This window comes from Gobio gobio (genome assembly GCF_949357685.1).
Source record: "Gobio gobio genome assembly, chromosome: 18".
Taxonomy (NCBI): Eukaryota; Metazoa; Chordata; class Actinopteri; order Cypriniformes; family Gobionidae; genus Gobio; species Gobio gobio.
Genome location: NC_137111.1, coordinates 9,479,589 through 9,504,442, shown reverse-complemented (window position 1 = coordinate 9,504,442; position 24,854 = coordinate 9,479,589). Strand labels below are relative to the sequence as shown.

The 24,854-nt window shown below is 36.9% G+C and overlaps 1 protein-coding gene across 1 annotated transcript in view; it reads right to left on the bottom strand.

The window, feature by feature from the left end:
- syndig1 (synapse differentiation inducing 1) overlaps positions 1-22,181 on the bottom strand; it is a 61,868-nt gene extending 39,687 nt beyond the window's left edge. Inside the window, exon 1 of the mRNA XM_079843028.1 lies at positions 21,848-22,181. The gene's annotated coding sequence lies outside the window, so the exon portion shown is untranslated. The remainder of the gene's footprint in view (positions 1-21,847) is intronic.
- Between the last annotated feature and the right edge of the window lie 2,673 nt (positions 22,182-24,854).

The following is a 24,854-nucleotide window of genomic DNA, read 5'->3' as shown; positions in this document are numbered from 1 at the left end:
GGCGAGGCCGGTCGTGAGTGATAATGACTGCCAGTGTCTCACGGAGGAGCTCGGACGCATAAGAGGAGCTCGGACAGTGAAGGAAGAGAGAGGACCAGGCCTGGACGTTGTTTTGTTTACGTTTTATTTTGTGTGTGCGCGGCAGTCGTCCGTGAGGGGCTTCCTGCATTTTTATTTTAAGTTTTTTTAATTTATTATTTATTATTTATTCATTGATTAAAGTTTGTTAAACGTTTGCCGGTTCCCGCCTCCTTCTTTCCTGAAAAAAGTTTTACATTGGTGCCGAAGCTCGGGAGGAAGGAGGGACATTCTGTCGGAGAGCCGACAGGAGGGGATCGTATTTATAATATTTTTGTGCGAAACTGGGGCTTAACAATAACATGGAATATTATACACACAGTATCGATTTGGATCGGTCCTGTTTGACCGATTTCGATTCCGATACGGAGTATTGTTTGCCCTTGTGTTTGCCCATCCCTAGTTTGCCCTTGTCAATTTACTGGTATTTGTGCCATTATTTAACTCCCAAAAAAGTATGTCTTAAACCAGAAGCTAGTTTGCACTTGGAAGATTATGTTGGTCATTATGGAAATGATCAGTCTGTGTCCTTTAATTTGCACTACTTCAGTAGATCACGCACAGAACTTTCCACTCCCATCTCTCTTGCTAATTTGCCCTGTTTAGTAAATCTGTCCCTTAGACTTTCAAAAAAAAGATTGTCCAACAAAATTCAAAGTAAATAGACTTTTGAACAGATATGAGGATCAGGTTTCTGAAAATAAATCAATTGTAAATCGGTTCCAAAAACAATTGATTGCTGATGTTCCTCCGATCTTTAAAAAAAAAATAGAAGCCGGTTACAGGTTTAATATACTCTCTGAAAAGGAATAACGAGAAATGGAAAGACGACTTGTTTTTTTCTAGTGATGCACCGATCATGATCTTACATGGCCGATTCCGATACCGATATTTTTCAAGAAAACTGGCCGATTCCGATACCGATTTCCGATTTTCTTTTTTACACAATAAAGTAATGAAAGTATACATGAACAAGATGTTTATTTGGTATTTAACAGGCTAAATTGGCTTTTGGCTAATGAAAACAAGTCCGCAATCTGAAATTAACAGGAAATTGAATTGGAAATTAAAAGGCAGAAAGGTGAAATTAAAGGCAACAACTGCATATTCTGCAATCCAAACAAAGATGTTACTTAAATCAGCATTTGTTTTTAAATTCAGTGTAAAGAAAAAAAGTATTTACCAGTGAAATTCAATAAAACCAAAGTATATAATTGTTCAAAAATGTTAAATCAAATAATGTTTAGTGCAACGAAAAAAACTAAGATGCTACAGCAGGTGCTTTTTAAATCAAAGAATTAAAAATTAAGTCAATGTAATTTTAAGGTAAAATAAAAGGTAACACTTTAGAATAATGATCATTAGTTAACATTAGTTAATGTATTAACTAACATTAACTAACTATGAGCAGTACATTTGTTACTGTATTTGTTCATCTTCGTTAACGTTAGTTAATATAAATACATGGTTTGTTCATGGTTTGTTCATGTTAGTTCACAGTGCATTAACTAATGTTAACAAGATTTTAATAATGCAGTTATCTCTCATTAGTAAATGTTGAAATTAACATTAACAAAGATTAATAAACACTTTATAAGTGCAGTTCATTATTAGTTAATGTTAACTAATGTAGTTAACTAATGTTAACTAATGACCATTATTCTAAAGTGTTACCAAATATAAATGATCATCCTATAAGCTACAGAACTGATAGTATTTCATTTCTAAAAGTGCATGCATGTTCTTCTTTAGGCTACAAAAAGAAGTATTTTGGCTTTTTCACAAGTTTGCAAAAGTCTGTTTCGTTCTCATCCCGATCCAACACGTGAGAAGCTGAGCTGAACAAACGCTCACTATCTGTGCTTGTGCAGGGCGAGGAGAGGTAAGCTCGCGCAACTTCAGCTCGCGCAGGAAAGCGGCTCTTCATTCCCTTCAGCGTATCTCGTCTCTTCCCTCAGTTCTCCAGTTTCCGTTTGTAACACACAAGTGACATGTTCGCGAATGATTGCAATGTAGGCATATGTGCACGCGGGCGCACTTCCGGATAAATCGGCAGAAAAATACAAAGAAACCGGTTTTTGGCCGGTCAACCGGTGCATCCCTATTTTTTTCCCTGTTTAGTTTAGTTTAACAAAGGGAAAATTCGATTTTGGCTCAATTTCTCATTTTTCGTTTGTGAATCAAAATCACGTTTTTGTCAAAGACTACATCCAGATCGGATTCAGAATGATGATCAAACACTAGGGATGCTTATATTGACCATTTAACCGTTAACCGAAAGTAAGAACTTTGACCGATTAATATTATCAGTTAAACGGTTTAAAGGTTTTTTAACGTTTTTTTTTTTTTTTTTTTGGCTGCATGGTTAAAGAAAAATATGCTGTATTTGTTCATTCACGGAGCACGTCGACACGTGCAACCACATGTCTAACCAGACATATTTCACAAAATGAAGCAATGGGAAAGAAGAAGCCTACTGCGTGGGACCATTTCAACAGAAAAGGCGAAGTTACTTGCAAAATATGCTACGCGGTATTAAAATACGGCAGTAGTACAAGCTCCTGACTGGTGGAAAGCAAATGAAAGGCGCTTCCCGAGGCTGGCCACTCTAGCGAGGTGTTATCGCTGTATTTCCGGGGAACCAGTGCCATCTGAAGCCTTGTTTAAGGCTTTTCGTTGTGTGGTTTTGGTCAAGTTTACTAAAGTAAACATTGTCACACATGTTCTTCTCACCGCTGTATCCTGACCCCGAGTTGACCTCTGTCGTTTCAAAGAACAACACAACAGGGAGCGCAGAAGGCGCGCGCCCAGTCAGAGGCTCGCGCTGCGGAGCCAGACGAAAGTATAAACAAGCCTTGAGAGGGTGTTTTCTGCTGCGGGTCTAACTGTCAACAGGCTGCGCTCCAGACTAACCCACACATAACTTAGACATGTTACTTAAAAAAAAAAAATTAAACCATACAGGGCTCCAGACTGCGCCTAAAATGGTCGCATTTGCGACTAAAAATATTCATTTGCGAGTGATATTTTTGCAGAGATCGCCACTGGCGACCATACAAATTTACATATCATGATTATAAAATGTGCATGTTATGTGCGTGTTCTGTGAAAAGTAGCCTATCACATCATTTGTTGTGTTGACATAGTAAAATGAGACGCTACACGTGAAAGTTTCACTGTGATAGAGCGCCAAATGTGATTGTGAACGGGTAAAGCGAGACTCATCTTTCCGCGCTATAAAAACCATGTCAAAACGAAAAATATCGGACTTTTTCAAACAACGGTGATGACACACCTGCTTCTAAAAAAGCAGGCTCCAGCAGCTGTGCCAGCACACCCGCGAGAGAGGACAGAGACCAATGCGCACCGTGTTGATGGCGGAAGACATTTCAAAACTTCTTGGATTCAAGAATTTTTATGGCTAAGGTATGATCGCGAGTCACAGAAAATGTTTTGTGACTTTTGTTCAAGAGTGGGTAAAGAAATAGCGGGGGAAACGGACTTCATTACAGGAACCAACCATTTCAAAAAAGAGACTGTGAGAAAACACGCCGATAGTAACTAGCATAAAAATGCTCGTGATAACGTTATCGCGAAGAGTGCTCCACAGATAGACTACACCATTAGCACGTGCAGTTTCTCGTGCATGCGAACTGCGTGACGAAAAACAATAGACGGAGCTAAAAAGGAAGTTTAACGCAGCCTATATGATAGCATGTGAAGAGCTGCCGTTCACTAAATTCACCTCTCAGATTTTGCTTATGAAGAAAAACCCTTTCTGCAAAAAAGAAGAGGCGGCGGCCAAACTACACTCAGTGGCTTACGTCAACCATTTACAGTATCATTTTATTATGGAGAGTGATGGAGATGGAACATTGTTCCCATTAATGTTGATGTTATTCTTGTATTTAGCCCTCAGGTTTTCAATACTCATTGGTGGTTAAATGTGACCATACACCTTAACTATTTTTAAATTAACTAAATGTTCTATATTTTAGTTAAATTCTTTTGGTACTAAATAGGCCTACTAGTTGTGCAATAATTATGGTCCATTAATGACCATTTAATGAATTAAAATATTTTTCTTCTAATATTTTTCTTATTTATATTACAATTAGTGTAGTAATTAAGGTTAAAATAGAGAATTCCAATGCAAAGAGGCAAATTGAAGTCATTTTGTGGCTGTAAAAATAATACATTTCATTTGAAATGCCATGGTTTACCCACTATAGGTGCCTGTATGGCTCTTTAATAAATATACATGTGTCTAGTTGCTCAAAAAAGTATTGCAGATCATAACCGCTTACTTATTTTTAGGTTTTGCATTTGAATACATATTTAGTCATGATCAAACACTAGATTTCTTTAAATGTGAAATTTTAAAACTTTAATAACTTACATCCTTTTACATTCCTCATACATTTAATGATACTTATATAAGCACACACAAGTGAATATTAATGAATGCGAGCAAATATAATTTAGCTCAAGAAAAGTTTAAAATAGTGCTAAAAAGGCAAACTTTCCTTATATGTACAGTAGGCTATATGAATTGATACTGAATCAAGATCGAAATCGATATTTGTGCCAATTACCAACCCCCAAATTCCACCGCCCCAACCCCGCCACCACAAATTGGTTTCTAATCTGTGGGAAACACTGTATATAGTTCATAAGTTGGAAAAGACATTCAGTTCCCAAGTGAACTTCAGTTCCAACATTGACAAGATGAAAATGCTGAAACTGTAAAAAGAGGGGAGATGTACGCACAACAGGATGATTAAAAGTAAGTGATTTAAAAAATGTATGTTCATTGTAATGTGGCTCTTTAAAAAATTATTTGGCGCCTGGTTTTTTACCCTATAGGAGCCAATGGCTCCTTAATTAATTTTTTTGTCTGGAGCCCTGCCATACAAGGTGTGGATTGAGTTAGGCCTGCTATTTTTATTTGACGAAAAAAAAACTATTCCGGATCTTCAAAGCTTCAAACGGATTCAGTTTATTTTCATTTCATCATCTTAATTTGGTAATTATTTAAGTGAAAAATATTTAGTGTAGGCCTATTTATGTTATTCTTTTTATCTATATTTTATCTGATCTGTATGCGGCTGTTTGCACAGTAAAATAAACCAGTGAAAAAAGTGTCTTTTTAACGGGTCACAGACACTCGTCAATTGTATTTTTTTTAAAATGCCAATTCAATATTATAATCTTATCAGTTAATGGTAGGGCTGGACGATTAACCGAAAACTAATCGAAACCGAAATTTAAAACCTCTAACTGACTTAATTTTCCCATGTCAGTTTTCACGTGACTCTGCCACGTCAGTCACATCAAGTGCAGTTTGCAGGCACACGGAAATTGCAGGAGCAGTTATCTTTGTTTATAGATGCTCAGAATTACTCGGGTAATTGCATGATTTACACAATTTATACAGGCAAGTTAATCACCGTTCTTATAAGCGCTGATACACACACAGAGACGGTGCACGCAAGCCCCGAAGCCAGATCACTTTCACTTAAGTCCTCATGAAGTTTGTAAATTAAATGAGTTTAAAGGCTTGCCAGTTGAACATTAAAGCGATTGTGCACTATTCAAGAACAACGTTATGGAAAACTTCTCCGTTCAGTGCTCATGAGCTTTTTTCTGTGTGACAGAGAGCCGAGCCGTGTCTCTGACAACACGCGCCAGATCACTTTCACTTGCGTCCTCACAAAGCTTTTTCATTTGTATGCGTTTTAAGGCCTGCCAGTTTGAACACTGAAGCGATTTTAGACCATCAGATGTGTATTATGTCGAACTAATGCCTGATATATTGTGACACGAACACTCACAGACAGTAGCTTGCACATAACGTGAAGATCGTTCGCAGAGAGCAGTGCAGAAACTCATTGTTAACGCTGTCCTGTGATTTATCACTAAAGTAGCTTAGAAACTCAACCGTTAAAGCATAATTTTTAATACCTTTTGAAGTAAGTACAAACCCAACACAGCTTCATAATTAATATAGACGGTATGACTAATTCACACACACAATCACTCCCTCATTAATGCATTCAAATAAATGTAATGTAGGCCTACTGTGCTAAATTATCTGTATCTGATGTACAACAAGCAAAAATCTGCCCCATAGACAATAACTGCTGAAAGTTTCCTTCAAGTATTTTAAAATCACAAAGAAATTCACTTTTTCATTAGAGAAAAATATCCCACAATATTTACAGTACAAACCTTATCAGTGAACTATGAGGGCAAAAAAAGGAAAGCAAAAAAAAAAGAACAAGAGAAAAATAATCGTTCATTATTCGTAATCAAGATTTTTATTTTTGGTTAAATAGTTACAGCCCTAGTTAATGGTTAATAATTGGATAATGATCAGCAGTTGTCAGTTGGGAAAATTAACCGAAATGAGCATCCCTATCAAACACAGATGGAGATAGAGTCCATCAACACCCCTAATGCTTGCACAGTCCTATAGCTCGTCCTGGGTCAACATTTAATTTAGTAACATTAGGCAGTTTTGATTTATGTTTAATGTTGATGATCACGTTATTTTACATATGCATCTACTTACATACGATCGCTTGTTTTTTTGGGTCTTCCTCATCTGTGTTTTGATCAGGAGATTTTGTACTCATTCAGAAGATGCGTAATAGCTCCCCCTACCGTATAACAGTGAAAACACGGAAAATTCTGTGTTTGTCAGGGGAAAGAGTTAAGCAGTTAGTTCACCCCAAAATTACTCACCCTCATGTAGTTCCAAACCCATAAGACTTTCGTTCATCTTCGGAACACAAATGAAAATCTTTTTGATTAAATCTAACATTGACAGCAATGCAACTACCACTTTCAAGGCCCAGAAAGGTAGTAATGATATCATTAAAGTAATCCATGTGACTCCTGTGGTTTAACCTCAATTTTATGATGCGATATGAGCAGGGCCGTAGGCAGGGTTTTATAATCACAGAGGTCCCAAATTTGATGTAGTTAGGGGATTCGGGGGATCCTCCGGGAAAAATTTGATTTCTCTGATGTGCATTTCAAGATGGTTGAAGGCCAAAAAAATGAATAAGAAATAGCTTTAAAGCCACATCAGTAGGCAGTAGATTATTTGTCAATGCCTGCTCTCTCCTCATCTCCATCACTCTTTCTTTTTCTCTCAGTCTCCTTATCTTGCCCTGTCTTCTCCTCCTAAAGCAGAGCTCTGACTTAAAAGTCTTTTCATTTTCGTTTGTCAGTGAAGAATGTAAACATAGGGTCAACTGATATTTATCCTGTTTTATTAATCATTTTCATACTGAAAGCTATATGCTGGATGAATAATTGTATTATATTCATTCACAATATGTACACATTCATTATTAATATTATGCCTAATATAAAACCATGATTAGATGACTTGTAAAATATGTCATTATTACATTACATCACGTAAATTATATAGGCCTATTTTCAATTCAAAATGGTGAAATTAGACAAAAGTTTATTAGTTTGATTGATTATTTTTGTCTGTCATTAAAACGGCTGTTTCACGCTCAGTAGCTTCTGTGAACATAAAGCCTGCCTACTTTGATTTGATTGGGCATGTCAAATATTTTGACATTGACGAACGGTGACAGACCACTGAGGTGATCTTGGTGCTGTGCAATATCCTTTACAGCACTCAAGTAGTGTTAATACTATGTTAGACAATTATTTCACAACATTTATTATATACATCTCAGAAAAATACTGAGGTCCGGACTTCATCGCTGGCTACAGCCATGGACGTGGGTGCTTTGCAAAAAATGCTTGCATGTTGTGTTGACGTTAGAGTGGAAGTTGTTGCTTGAACACACGTTGGCGATTAAAGGTCCCATGGCATGGATTTTTTATTTTATTTTATAATGTATTCTGATGTGTACTTATATTGTTAGTATGATTTTTACATCATAAAATGTCATAATTTATAAATAAAAGCATTTTTCCTATACTGCTGTTTGCCCTGTGGCTGAACGCCCTGTTTCAAGAGGCGTGTCTGCTGTGAGATTTCAGTAAAAACGCCCACTGTTGTGATTGGCTGACATCTTTGCATTTGAAATGAGCGGAGGGGGCGTGGTTTAACGAGGTCTACGAGGCACAAGCCTGCCAGAGACGGATGTCACTTCACATCAGTTCTGTCAGTCTCAGTTCATTGAACTGTTGTAGTTACAGCATATACTTCAGGTTATTAGTTTATTTCTAGTCGGAGGGGCTGTCACTCATGTCAGAAAGTTAGTAACTTTAGTAAATGATGGATCAGCGCTGACTCAAAACGCGAACCATTTAGAACGATTCAGTCCGATTTGGTGAACTGGTTCGGTTCACTAAAAAGAACCGGTTCAAAAGAACGATTCGTTCGTGAACCGGACATCAATGGACCAGAGACGGAGAGATTGCAAAGTGATATTGTACTGAGTTGTGAGCACGCTGTCTCATGCTGTCTCATGTATGTAAGCAGATACATATGTAAAATAACGTGATCATCAACATTAAACATAAATCAAAACTGCCTAATGTTACTAATGTACCATTACAGCTGTTGAGATGAACGAGTTATGAGTAAGTGTTGATTATAGCATTATTTTTAGATATGTTCCAATCATATGAAAAGCGTCAGTGACGCGCATTGAGTACACAGCACAAACAAAGACACAACAGCAGTAATCGAATGTAATCCAGTTTATTGTGGGGCTAGGCTGGCTAGCCCGGAAACGCTCACGCTTACCCCGCTTCTGCTTAATCTCGTGCCGCGTAAGGCGCCTCCGCTGTGGGCCAGATGAAGTACTGGGGGTCGGGGATGTTGAAGGCCGACCGGCCAGTACAGCCCGAGCTTCGGCGTGCGTGAGGTTTATCTCTAAAGATGTGACTCTGCCGATGTTGAGCAGAAACTCACGACTGTATGCACATTTTAGAACAGATAGACGCGACGAGGACATACAAAAACACTGACTCACAAGATAGAAAACACGAAAACACAGTTCTGTCGGGAGAGAAGCCGCAGTGTGTGCACGAATAATAAAGTTCTGTGTGAACTTGAATAATTAGCTACACATCAGAAATCACTGATCACAGATCAGAAGGAACTGAAAAAAGACTTCTGTTTTCATTTCTACATCCAAACACTGAGAAACTGCCAGCATTCACTCATTCACAAGCCATGATCTCTCGAGGACAAACAAATATGGCGCTCGCATGGGCGGGCCAAATTCTCTGGGTGGAGGAAAGGGAAGTAACCGTTCCAGTTATGACGTCATAACAGGAAAATTCAAGATCAGCGTCTGAGCTGTCATTTTCTCAAAGGCAGAGAAAGACAGCCAGAACTCGGTTTACACCGATCAAAATTTCTAGCCACTTGGGGACAATATTCAGGCTAGGGGAACTCATATTAATGTTGAAAAACCTCATAAAATGAAAATTTCATGCCATGGGACCTTTAATATTTTGTAAATAAAGTGGTAAATTATGTGGGGGTTTTTCCGCAAACAAAGCACTGGAATCACATGGATTACCTTAAATGATGTCTTTACTACCTTTCTGGGGCTTGAAAGTGGTATTTGCGTAGAGTCAGAAAGCTCTCAGATTTCATCAAAAAGATCTTCATTTGTGTTCCGAAGCTGAACGAAAGTCTTACTAGTTTGGAATGACATGAGGGTGAGTAATGACAGAATTTTCATTTTTGGGTGAACTAACCCTTTAATTATGCCAGGCACATAATTAGTGCTGCTGCTTCTAATGTACTGACACAGAGTTCAGTGTAATATGTTTTATTTCTATATTTAAGAACATCATATGGTTTTCGTAAATTAGAGGTGAAGCTTCGCGGCAGCACTATTTAATGTTCCCAGCAATGTATTTCTGCTTCAAATGTCAAGTGTAGTTAAAAGTAAGTGGTGGTTATTATTAATAGTTAAACTCTATTTTAACTGCGCTGTTGTAAAGAATAACAGCACACGGCCGTGATTATTCAGTACAACAGCACTTTTGCTTGTGTGTTTGATTATTATTATTTATTAGCATTAAAAGCACGCCCACTTATTGAAATTACCTTTTTAAATCCAGTTTTTACTATAATGGAACACTTGGTTCACTACATAATTCACATAGTGTTGTCAAAATTAAAAGTGTCATGAACTGGCTTTTTAAAAAATGTTATACTGCTGTCTGAGGTCCACTTATTACGTTCGCATGGATTTTAAAATCAAAATCATCATAATGAATAAGTAATAGGCAATTTTATACCCTGGTTTTGAGCCTCTCTCATGGAACGCTCGGTTTTTATGGGTGTGCCACACTGAAGACTTTGAAGCAAACGCCCACTGCTTTGATTGGAAAACAGTTTTGCATAATAATGGGTTTTGGCTCCCCTGTCCAGTCTCAACCAAGCCTGTAGTGCTCCTCTCAGAAACTGAAGCTTCCGCGCCTCGATCGCCCCCCGGTGGCTGGTCCCAGTATAGCTCATAAACTCCACCTCTCCATGTATTAGAATGGACGCGTGACACATTAAACAATTCAATTACACTTCAAATAATTGTTTCCAAAAGATGGTTTCTGTCATTTTAGGCAGTTTTAATTACGATGATTTCATTTCAAGTGTTCGTTTTTTAAATAAGTTTAGTTTTAGTGAGTTATTTCATACTATAAAAACGGGGGGTGTGACGTCATGATTGACAGCTGAGATTGACGGCTTCTCTGAGTGAAGTTGTCACTGAGGCACTAACTGACTTTTTTCTGGATTTTTGGGAGGAGATTGGAACTTCAGCTTTCATTTCTACATTTCCATAACTGTTTATTTCAAACCATCATAATTAATTGTTCTGCATCTGTGTGGGCGGGCTTTTGATAATTGCGCCTCTACTTCCTGCTCTCTACTGCGCAACTCCGGTCCCGAGATCGCTACTGTGCAGACTCGGTCCCAAGATGTCAGTGCCGTGTGCGGGCCTACGAAAGCTTCAACTATGGTAAGCGGAAGTCAATGAAGTCGCGTCGTCCATATTTTTTTATGGTCTATGGTCTCAACCTGTTTACAAATGATTCTGCAGTGAAATGAAGCGAACAAATGTGCAATGTCTTACGCATGTGAGCTGGATCTTCATTAAAAATAAAGTTAAACCACACATTCCTAATATTAGAATCTGAAGGAAGCTTACGCAGCGACTGTGTTCTTTTACAACCAGGCACAGCGCAATATCTTGCTATCTTCGGCATGTTTATTGCTCGGTAGCGCAATCAGTTTAGCTCCACGAGTCGGTGGGCGGGCTTGAGGGTTGCTGGGCCTGGTGTCAATAAAAGCTTTTCTTTGACTAACAAGGAAGTTGTCATCTCCGAAACTTACAGGATATTCTTATATCACAATCAGTGTTAATTTCGTTGACGAATAATTTTCATCAACAACCTTTTTTCACTGACGAAAACGAGACGATAACTAAATAAAAACTAGTGTCGGATGACAAAAACCATGACGAAAATCAACTGTCATTTTCGTCAACAAATAAAAACGAGACGAAAATGTTAGAGAGGGTCGATTAGGGAAGAGATCCAGTCAGAACTGATGTCCTGTGTAACAGATGCGCACATTTGATTTGACAGTGCTGATCTAACCGCTGGAAAACACGCCGCTATTGCACGCTCTACAGGCTCGCGGATCCCCAATCCAGCGCTCCAGGGCGGTTTACAATCATTGAATAGCGCACATGTATGCCAGGCAATTGTTTATGAACTAATGCTGATGAATAATGACAATGTTAACTTTACGATGTTTATATAGTAATATATTTTAGACGGTTGTAACAATGCATATTTTATCTCCCTCATCTGAACTTGAAGCATCCTGCAACTGCAATAGTAAGGCGCATTTCAAAATAAGAGTCAATGTGTTTTTCGAGCTTGTTTATAATTAAAAGTCACACATTATATATTCGTTTTTTGTTACACAATAAACTGTATTTAATTTCATTCCCATTTAATTCATAGTCAGGAGGAAAGACCAGTATTTGACACATATTCAATAAAAGTATCAGGGTTATAATAGTTAACTAAAACCATAAAAAAAACTTCATTACTTGAAATTAAACAAAATGTTAACTGAAATGAAAAAAATAAATAAACAAACTAATTTGAAGCTTTAGCTTAACCTGATATGGCCTACTCACTAAAACAGAAATACAAAGTTACAAAAACTATATAGATGTTTTTAAAAAACAAACAAAAAAAGTGAATTGAGCTCTCCTTCGTGTATTTTTAATGTCAAAAACAAAATGATGTCAAAATGTCTGTTCAAGTGACCTTCGGTTATGTAGGCTAATGCTTAAATGCTTAATGTATTACAATTTAACTAAGCTCATTAGATTTGAATACCTAAGGGCCCCACAGACTACAGATGTTTTTAAAAAAGACTTAAAAACACATCTCTTTAGAAAAGCATACAACTGACATGTTTAATTTTACTTTTAATTTGTTTAAACTTAATTTTAACTCTTGACTCTGTAGCACTTTGAGATTGTTTTAAATGTAAAGTGCAATATAAATAAAATTGATTATTATTATTATTATTATAGACTAAAACTAAAAACAATTCAGGTGACTCAAATATGACTAAAACTAAATGGCATTTTAGTCAAAAGACTAATTTTTTTTATTTTATATTTCAACGGCTGAATGAAAATTTGATTTTTTACGCAAGTGCTGCATCCTTTTTCACCGTCAACTTTTGGTTAGCGTTACATTATATGACCACACTCTTATTCATGCAAATGCTTTCAAACCATTTAAGAGCGACAAGTCAAAAGAGAACAAAGTGCATGTACCAAGCCAAAACGCCTCGATCGCCCCCAGGTGGTTGGTCCCAGTATAGGTCATAACCCCTGCCCCTCTGTGTATTCTAATGGACACGAAACAAACTAAACAATCAAATTACACTTCATATAATTTTTTTCCCAAGGTTGGTTTCTGTCATTTTAGGCAGTTTTTAATCACGCTGATTTCATTTCAAGTGTTTGTTTTTTACAACCTTCTACAATGCGAGTAAATCACTCGCATATGCGAGTAAATCTTCACTCTGGGTGATTAAATAATATCTATCATTAGCCATTGGCTAATAAATTCTCATATTTTACTCACCAGTGTGTGTTAGATGTAAGAATAAGTTTAGCATAAATATATTTTTACTCGCTGAACACTCTGAATGAGCGCTTGAGTTTCGCTCTCGTCATGCCATCTATACGATATCAAATCAGCTCATCTAACGTACCGTAAACTCACTTTGCTGAGCACGTTTCTCACAGACACACACGCACACACACTTACATACCAAGCAAAATCGACGCGCTACATGTTAACAATATTCTTTGTTGTATTTTCCTGTGAAAATAACGTTCATTTGGAATTATTCAGCTTTTAAGAACAAGCAGAAGATATTAGGGGTGTCGAAATTAATCGTTTCTTCAAAGCATCGCGATGCAGATCGGTCTCGGTTCAGTAATAGACCATAACCGATTCTAATGTACTGATTCTTTTCTGACGTAATTTGTCAAGTACGTGCGTTGTCGCGGTAGCATACAATGGCAGAGGGAGGCGAGACGCGAGTAATTAAAATGCTCCAACTAAATTTAAAAGCAGACATCTGAGCACATTTCGGCTTTTATGAACAACCTAGTAAATTAATCTTTGTGTGTAAATCAAAGCTATCTGATTTATCAAAACAACTTCATTTACACTTGGGCACATAAATGCATCTCCGCAAAACGGATATAAATCCAATCTTTAATTCCCGCAATATATTCAGATTTATTGGAGTTCACGTCACCGAAAACAACAGATATGAGCTGCATTTTATTGATCATCATTGAGCCGCGCGCTCTCTTATTGCGGTCTTTGATTTTGAAATTAGAAAGCACTGGTTAGATCATTCAGTTTCTTTACTTTTAATTAATATGATTGTATGTTGAGCACCTGCAACTTTACTTTCGGTAGTTTGTGCGTTTGCTTGATGAAGAGATGCGCAGCTGCTCGTCAGTAGCGCCGTCATATCTGGCTATGCCATATAGCCCATAACATGCTCACACGTAAAAAAAAAATTGCATTGTTACGAGGAATAAAATTGTCATATGTGGTTTCAACAACCAGATGCATTTAGACTTTAGTTTTGACTGTATTGAGCGCAGATCATCTCCTGAAGTGGCTTTTGATATTTTCGATTTGTTCTAAATGCTCCTGTTGTCTTCTGTGCCCAGACTTGAGTTTTGTTTGATACATTCAAGAAGTGTGTTTTCTTTGAGCAGGTAAAATTAAAGGTTCAGTTCATATAACTGACTGACAAAATTGTATGAGAATGCAGTGCATCGTCAATGCATTGTGATGCATCGTGATATCGAATTGACCCGAATCGATGGCATGATAATCGTAATCGAACCCCGAGACCAGTGTAGGTTCACACCCCTAGAAGATATGCCGTTTTTTTTCCAGTAGTAGGCGGAACTAATGCGCAAACGGCGATCTCATTTGCTGGCGCTCATCTTTTCCTGTCAGCAAATCAGTTCGAGTGAATGCTGTCAACGTGATTAATATTCATGAACCCAGCAGCTCATCATTCCTCAGTGCGTTGTATATTGTTATTAGTAGTAAAATTAGTAGTAGTATTATTATCTTTTAATAATATAATATAATTACTATTATCAAATTTTTTACAGAAACACCAACAATATCTTAAAGGGTAACTTCAGTGATTTAGCATTAAGCTTTGTATTTAAACTGGGTCATTTATGTAGTAGAAATGTGAAATTATTTTTGAATTTGGTGCCTTCTAGACTGAGAAAAGACGGATGAAAGACAACAACTCCCAGAATGCACTTGCTGCCCTACGAGGCCACTCCGAACACCGTCATTTTGATCTTCATAGTAATACAATCATTTTGTTCAGTTAGAGAATAAACCCTACAATTAAAAACTGAACGTGTCTTTTCAATAAAGTGTGAGTGAGCCGAACGAAAGTCACGCCACAGACGCAGCAGTGTCAGATTTCATTCATTACGAAGAGCTGAGCAGAGCTGAGGTAACGTTAAGCGCCAGTCTGGCACGTTTTCAGATCGCATATGGAAGCTAAACTATAACAGGAATTCATTGAAAAGTTGAAATACTCACTTTACTCTGCACCGCTCCGTTATGAATGTCCGTGCGGCCGTCTGTGTCTCACATTCTGTGCGTGAGATCTCTCCCCTGTGGGCGGGTTGTTAACATGCGGAACAGCTCCATCTAGTGGCTGTAGTTTTAGCCTCTGGCCAAAAAATCCTCCGATGACGCAAAATGACGATATTTGCGTCATCGGAGGAATTTTTTCCAGAAATGAAATGCATAATTCTCTCGTCTCAGGGGGATATGAGGGGGGAAAGTACCATCATTTGAATATACTACCGGGTTTCTACTGATACAAAGCCTAATGCTAAATCACTGAAGTAACCCTTTAAGCACCACCACCAGTCCAAAGTTCAGTTCAATGACAAATATGCATTCATAGATGGTTACCAACAGTTTTAGTTCAAATAAAAGTTCTATCATTAAATAGTGCTTGATAATCATAATATCATAAAGTCTAATGCTTGATTGACTGATTATATTTAGAAAGCTGTGCCATTTTACAAAGATATTGATAATTTGGTGGAATTTATATATATATATATATATATATATATATATATATATATATATATATATATATATATATATATATATATATATATATATATATATATATATATATATATATATAAGAATAAGTATAACTATAATATAATATAATAAAGTATATCAGTCTGGCGACTAAACAAAAGAAATTACCAGCCAATGACGATTCTATTGCCAAGGTGTGCGTAGAGGGTTGTTTTAAATAAGTTTAGTTTTAGTGAGTCATTTGATGCTATAAAAACGGGGGGTGTGACGTCATGATTGACAGCTGAGATTGACAGCTTCTCTGAGTGAAGTCGTCACTGAGGCACTAACAGACTTTTTTCGGGAGGAGATTGGAGCTTTAGCTTTAATTCCTACATTTCCATAACTGTTTATTTAACACCAGCATAATTAATTGTTCTGCATCTGCGAAAGTGCGTGCAGGCTTTTGATAATCGCGTCTCTACTTCCTGCTCTCTACTGCGCAGACTCCGTCCGGTCCCAAGATCACTACTGCGCAGACTCTGCCCCAAATCTACGCAAGATGTCAGCGCCATATTCGGACCTCCGGAGGCTTCCCTTTTCTTCAGCGGAAGAGAATGATGTGGCGTCGTCCCCGTTTTTTACGGTCTATGCATAGGCGTAATTTACGGGTGGGACATGTCCCCACCACTTTTTGCCAGGCTCGATATTGTCCCCACCCCTTTTTAAAAGTAATTGAAAAATAGATTGCGGAAGGTGTGTATTAAAGCAAAAGCACGATCTACAAATCGTAATTCATTCATTCAACACATTTTTCCGCCGGTCAGAAGCTTTTTTTTCCATTACAGATTTGCACAAAACTTTTGCCATATTTCCTAGTCGATAAAAAAAATATTGCGAAATGACAGCGTTTCCATTAACTGATGTTATGCGACTAAAACAATTTTTTTCCTCACGTGATAAGTCATTCCAAATATTATGCCACGTATGTTGTTAGGTTTACGTATAGCCCAGCCACTGCGCGCCATTATTATTAATGGAAGGAGAAGCATGTGTTATTCAAGCACTGATGGCAAGGAAAGCACCTTATACTTGAGCGGCATGAGGTGTTTCTGGGTGTTTCTCTCTCTTAACTGCTTCAAGGTCTTGATAAATTGTGGCATTTTATATTCTATTGTTTTTTATGAGTTTAATAGAGAACTCGTCTTCTGTCCAAACATACGCGCCATCTGTAAAGAATGATCGACTTTTACATACGCCAGGTTATTGTGACGCATTGCTGCCAGCTGCCACATACAGAGACCAGCGAAATGTTTGAATTTGCATGGTGGTAACTCAAAGTTTTACCACTTCGTTATGGGTAACAGGTGCCATGGACCGCTCATGTTAACATCAGTGGCATAACTTTAACCTAGAAATTACGGACCCCGGTGCACAAATATCATAACAGGCCTACTGTAATATATTGTATGCTAATTAGGGATGCACCGAATATTCGGCCACCGAAAATTTTCGGCCGAAAATGGCCCAAAAGTACATTTTCGGTTTTCGGCCGAAAGACTTTTATCACCGAAACAACACGGCCGAAATGTTGTGATGACGCAAACAGAAACCGCGACCTGCACGTGCTTGTCTGAAGCAACATATCCGCGGTGTGGACGTATTTCAGTATATCTGAGAAAGACCTACATCTGCTCTATGCACAAGCACTGACAGCGAGAGCTCGTGTTCTCGATGAGAAGAGGACCAGACTTCACTGTGAAACCGAACGCAATCTTTAACAGTGGGCATGTTTTAAGCGCGGAACACACTTCAATCTGGCGGCGGCGCGCGCGCGTGAACGCGATCATCTGTGAGCGCGATCGATCATCTCTTCCTTAAGAATAAACATGAATGAATGAACGTGTGTTGAGGATACATTACAACTTACTGTCACGTATCGTATGTGGTGTAATCGCTCAATCAGTGTCTCAACGGCGGAAAGACCTCAATATAACTGCTGTAAACTAAACAGTCATGTAGCATCACATTTACCTCAGGCAGTCACGTGTCCACATCTGTTAGTTCACTAGAGAAATCAACTCTTTCACTAAATATATGACCTATATTAGCCGTTATATTCGTTATATTCTACTTAACCTGTTAATGATATCTTGATTATTTCATGTATGTTTAAATAAAATGACAGACACTGTGTTTAAATGATTCTATTTCAACAACGAATTGGATAAAAAACTATTTTATAATTAGATTTAGAAGTTATTGCAAAAACTGCCTTATGTGAAGTTTACATGTTTGTGTACTATGTTACTTGAGTGTTGATTATTAGACCTAAAAATACATAGCAACTGAATTTATGCTAATAGTTTTGGCTCTGTTGTTAACCTTTAATATTAATGTGCAAGTAAGGGCTCCCTATATAGTTTAGAGCAATATATTCAATAAACTTTTAGTTATAATTTAATTCATTTAAGGACAGATACTTTTTTTTTTTCAGTAAACCAATAAAAATAAATAAAAAGCCATTTTGTAAAACTGTTGTGCACCGCTACACCCCTATTCTACAGTTAACATATGGGCTATGGCAGTCTTTGTTTTGATACACTATTATGTTGAAGGCCTACAGAGAAAATAGTTGTATCTTTAAGCAGTTGCACTTGTTCTGAATGCACTTTCTTGTAGTCCTACAGAGAACATTTTTAAATGCACTAGACCTAAATGCACTTTGTTTTTATGAGAGAACATTTAATTTTATAACCTTTCTGTAGGCCTGTACATTATTATTTAATGTACAAATGAGTGGGGTCAAGTTAAACATTTTAGTTTGAATTTTATTTTATACTGTGCATTGTTGCAATGTGCTAAATAAATATTGGCATAATTTGTAATTTATTTATTCTTTGAAACTTTAATATTAATTTATGCAATTGCAATGCCTTGATTTTAGTAAAGTTAGTACACAGTCATAGCCATAAATGCAATAGTACTAATAATTGGCATAATTTCTTTCGGTGTTTCGGTTTTCGGCTTTCGGCCTTGGTTTCCTCTTTTTCGGTTTTCGGTTTCGGCCAGGAATTTTCATTTCGGTGCATCCCTAATGCTAATACATATATTCTAGAAATGTATTAAAAACAAAGACGCTTTCAGCATTAGGCTACTCAAAGGCCGCGGAAACAGGCCAGTGGGTTCGTTAAGCGTCAATCCATTCCCGGCGTTCTTCTTTTGCTTATGTATTAAATATAGCTACAGGCAATAGTTTATGAAACCTTGATCAAAATTAAAATACAATTTATAGAAAACGAAATTAACTTTAAAGAAATTATTTCTGCAAAACAACACTCAATAGAAATCATGTCTGACCGCACTCCATGTCTCCAGACATATTGCGCGTCTTATAGCCTATCTACTCATGCCGACGAAAGCGCCTGCGAATTCTTTAATATTTTTCATTTGTGCAGTTTTTTTTTTACCACTTCGTTATTTTGGCTCGGAATTTCGTTTGTTGGAAATATGAACTGAATTTAGGAATTAAATTTGAAATTAAAAACTTTGCGTTTGATAAAAAAAAAATATTTTTGAAGCGTTTGGAGTGGAGAAGGCTATGCAAAACGTAACCTATTTAGATTCATAGTTAGGCTATATGTTTGAATATTAGCCTATTATATTATTGTTTTAATTTGTATATGTTGATGATGAAGTGAATTGTATTTTAATTTTGATCAAGGTTTCATAAACTAATTGCCTGTATATTTAATACATCGGAAGCAAAATAAGGATATGGATTGAACCCATAGCCTGTTTCCGCGGCCGTTTTCTTTCTTTTTAATAGCTACATAGAATGCAGGCCCGGAGTGGCCATCGGGAGAATTCACGGTGGGCCGCTCTGTCCGCTCATAAATTGGCCCGGCAGACTCGGCTGCTTTCTCTTCGTTTTCTCTGTATGTCTATATGTGTTAAGTTACTGTGTGACTGATATAACAACACAGCACATTACACTAGATTTGAATTTAAATCAGCGCATCAGACCGTGCATTAAAAAGTGCCGCTTTCTGTTGTCAGAGCGCGCACGCTCTCTCTCTCTTTAAACTCAAGTGCGTCGCGTGTACTCAGGTCGTTGCCATTGAGAAAAAAACAAACAAAACCGTCATTTAATGATGTGGGGAGAGTAAGCTAATCGCGGAAGAATAAAATGGATAGTAAAAAGATGCCAGGGGGAGCTGAAAAAGCCAAGTTAAAAAAAAGAAAGGCATTGGAGGATGACGCAGCCAAATGTGCCAAACTTACAGATATTTTTTCAAGACAAATGAGCACACATGAACTGGCAACTCATATATAGTCAAAATACTATATAGAAAGACGTCAGGTGCGGTTACTTATGAATGGGAGAAACTGCAACGCGTAATGAATATGTCCCACCTTCTAAGTAAACGAGCCAATCGTTGAATCAAAGATCCATTGGCAAATGACTGCCAATATTATAATTTTATTTATCAAATTGATACGGATATATAAATAAAAATTATAGTGCAAAAATTATATTTCTTACTGCAATACTGCATTTTTGTTTGAATGCAAACCATTTTTTAGGTTGGTCTTGGGCATAGACTCCCGGGCTGTTGTGGTGCCCTACGCAGCGCGTGATGCGCGTAATGGGAGCGGCGGCATTGTCCCCACCACTTTTCACAGAAAGCCGCTTCAGACAGTGCCTAAAAAAATGCCTGTTTTGTTGAGTATCCTCGCAAGCAAGTTACTCGCAAGCAACTTAAACAAGTTAAATTAAGTCTTAAATGTACGTAAAGAGTTATGAGAAAATGGGATGCGTGTCAGGTTCGCGTCATGTGCGGCAGGTCTTAAAGTGACAGCAGCCTTAATAAACCTGCTGCTGTCTGTCATTAATGTGAATCAAAGAACAAAAGACAAAGAGAAAATCACTCCCTGCTCTTGACTGAATAACATCTGTAGCTCTAATAAGGATTAATCTATATTTAATTTATAATCCATGCAGTGAAGACTGAAGTGTTTGATAACTTTATTCAATTTCTGTATAGTTCCTACCTGTTAGATTTACCTGAAAATCTTTAAGCACTAAGGTTACATGGGTCAAAAACAATGAAAACAATAACTTTTTGTGTATTTTTACTGGGCAAATAAAAATCTGAACCGGTCTGACTGGGACAATACAAATTGAGCCCTAATATAATGGTCACAGGTAAATGTGACATTTATTATAATGAGTTTATGTGAAGATTGTGTTAAGCTCACATAAATTAAAAGTCCTTTTATTTAAAGCCTAATAAAAGTTAAAATTGATAGCTTTCAATTATATTGAAATGCTGAATGCTATAATGGAGAAAAATCACTTTCATAGAGTCATCAGTATCAGTATTGGTATCAGTTATTCTTTTTTTTTTTAATATAGGCTACTGTGTTTATGTTGTTTCTACATTTATTTGGAGATTAAATGTGAAATTATTACAATATAAAAATATATATTTTTATACATTTAATTAATCGCGATTAATTACAGAGATTGCGCGATTAATTACTTATTTTTTATTGTTTGGATTTGAACTCTTTTTCCTTAAAAGCTTACAGTAATTCAGTTTAATTTCAAAACTACAAAATCATGTTCTCAGACCAAAACATGAATCCTAAGCAAACATCTTCGGAAAAGGTTTTGCACTGCAATTCTGAACATTCAAAGCAAACAAAAACAGCTCTGCGTCCGGACCAATCCGACTGAGACACAAAACCACGATTAGATGATTTGTAAATAATGTCATATAACAAGCATAACTGACCACATAAATGCAAGTTTAATTATTTAATGAGTATGACCCTCCTCCACCATCTCTCATTATGATTAAGGAGGACAGTAGCAGATCAAAATACACGAGAGTTGATCTGCGAGTCATTAATCAACCTGCGCATCAAGTGATCTCTGGGTAAAATGCACCAGTGCAAGAATGAGATCAAGGGTGAATTGAGACAAACAACAGCCATGGAAAGGGTTCTGTTGCCAGGCTTCAGAAAGCCTGTGATGCACTGATGTCATCTTGGTGCAATCATTCATTTGCTGTACAAGTTCGTGATCAGACTGGTAACTTACCTTCCAAGGTGAGCTGGTGTAGCAGTCAGTAGATGTTCATCTGAGCCACCAATAATCTCTGCTGAAATGCTCGTGTCATATATCCTTTCACAATGTTATTTTCGGAGCAGCGTGTTAAATAAAAGTCCAAAGTGTCCAGTTTTTGTCCGCGCTTCGAGAAGTCATCTATCAAGAATGTCGTGAGGGGGGAAAAAATCACCAGCAAAAACCTTTCATGCGGACACGATGTCGATTATACTGCATCTTGCCAGCCGTTTTAATACGACTGCGGTACGACTATTAAAAAGCGAAACGACACGTTGAGACTGTTGATGTCCGAGCACTATAATGCACTTGCTCTCTCCTCCTCATCTGCGGTCTTTATATGGAGCTCGAGTTCCCCTGGGTCCTAAAGATCGCATTTGACAGCGGCCAGGACAGAGACACCAGTTGTAGCCTAGTATATTTCATTCAAATTCAAACCTGGTAGCATTTATATATATTGTATGGTTATATGGTGACTGCTAGATTGTGTTGTTATGGCAAGCAGAGTGACTTTATTCACAATACAGTCTTTAAACTATTTTATTAAAGTGTGGTGAAAATCAAGTTTTCAATGTGGTGTTTTTAATATGCTTAAAGACAAACATTGTGCAAATTCATTAGTTAACCTCATTGTTGGGTATTATTTTCTCCTTAAAACTGCAGTGAACCAAAACACAGTTTGAAATTGCAGGTGTTTCTGACATCACAAAATACCTTAATAACCAATCAGGTCAACGTGTGGGCGGGCTTTAGCATATCATTAACTGCTGTGAAGCAGGGGAGTCTCAAGAGAAGCCAGGTTATCCGGGTATATATTTCTGTTGATATGAAAAAAATCTGGTACATTTAACAATATAACGGGTGAATTATGTATGGCAGTGGCTATTTGCGCTAAGTGTTAATAGCAACTCGATTCTATTTAATAACATTTTCTTAGCGATAGATGATATTTACACTAAGTGCAAAAGTTGTAGATGCTATTTACTAAGTGAAAATAGTGATATATTCTATTTACACCATATAAAAGTAGCCGTTCTTTGCAATATGCGTAAATAGTAATTACATGCAATGTACACTTTATTTTGACAGATACTACATACACTGTAAAAAAAAAAATATTTAAAGAGTAACTAACCTGGTTCTGTTTAGTTCATTGAAATTAAAATTTTGAGTTAATACAAAGAACATTTGAGAATCGACATCACCCTTTATTCAAATATTATGTAAGCATATTGCGTAATTGTGTGTTTTATTTGTAATAATGCAGTGAAACGTCAAATTGTGCTATTTTTATTATTTATCACTTTTTATTTTATTTATGTGGTTCAGATACAATAATATTTTGAGTTTCTATTTATTAAACCAATTTCCTTCTTTGTATTAACTAAAATGTTTCACTTCAATGAACTCAAAATTTTAAGGCAACCAGGTTACTTACTTTTTTAAGTTAAACCAACAATATTTTTTTACAGTGTAATATTTGCACCTCAGTATTGTTGTACATTAACAGGATTCAATAATAACATAGAGTGTAAATTATTATATTTATTACAATTATTAAATGGATGCCGCCTTAAATAAACAATAAAAGCCCTCCCTACACTGACCCCTAACCCTACCCAATATGCTTTTATTATTATTAACCATCATGGTTAGGCACTTTATTTCCACTTTTGGAACATTTTCTTAATTTTTATTGAAAGTAAATGCCTTTCAAATGCGATATGTGATGAGAAAAGAGAGAAGAGCGAGCTCTGCAAAAGGAGGATTCAAACCCTGGTCGATCTTGTCAAACCCAAGATCCTTAAGCCTTTACTCTTATTAAAGTGATTGCACCACTGAAGTCTGTGAAATATGAACGTTTTTTAATCTTGTTTGGCCCTCACAGGCATTGTTAGGCGGAGCTAGTGCAAATAGATTTGCCAACAAGGCACGCTATTTGCACTTGGTGTGAATAGACACTCCGATTATGGCCAATGATGTAGCCTATTTTATGATGAACTATATGCCTTTCTCCACTGATGTTTTAAAGGACAACTCCGGTGAAAAATGAACCTAGGGGTAATTAACACATGGTTACCAAGTAGATCGTTCTCTGGGATGCGTTTTCATGAAAATCGAATGTAAAGAGTTTTATCTCTAAAAACAGATTAGCTTATAGTCTATGGGGCATATAATAAGTAAAATTAAATGGCTAGTTAATACCACTAACAAGGCTCAAAATAGCCTCACACTAACACGGTAGCATAATGAGGGTCCCTACATGCACACCGAAGCATTGAGAACTTTGTAAGTGTACAAACAGTTTAATAAGAAGATACTTTATAAAGACAGTACATTACGCGTATACAGACAGAAGCCATCTTGGAAAACAGTCTCGACAAGTCGAGCCACGGTTGAATAATCCGCCATCTCTTTAGTGTGTATCATTTGGAAGCACTAGTCTCTGTTGCGTTCAGTTTTTTTTTTATTATTTTTATTTATTTATTTTCTCTGTTGCGTTCAGTGCTTTCTTCCGGAAACAACGGACCATATGAGATTCCAAGTCACAGTTCATGACTTAGCACCAGTGTTGGGGAAAGTTACTTTGAAAAGTAATGCATTACAATATTGTGTTACTTCCTTAAAAAGTAACTAATTGAGTTACTTAGTTACTTTTTAAGAAAAGTAATGCGTTACGTTATACTTTTGTGTTACTTTTTCTCACCTGGGCTGGGCTTGTTTTGTTTTTGTTTATAACAAAAAAGTTTTGTGCAAAGGTAAAGACATCTTCATACCAAAATTGAAATAATAAGCCCCATGCTGAGGTAAAAACGCTAATTCACGCATGAATTCCTGCATGAACAGTAGAGGGCGCAGCTCTGGATAATGGTAGAATAGGATGCAGGAGAAAAAAGTTTTACAAATAAAAACTAAAAATCTAGTAATTTTCATCATCAAAGGTCAGCAACAAGACATTGGTCAATTAAATATAAAGGTAGAT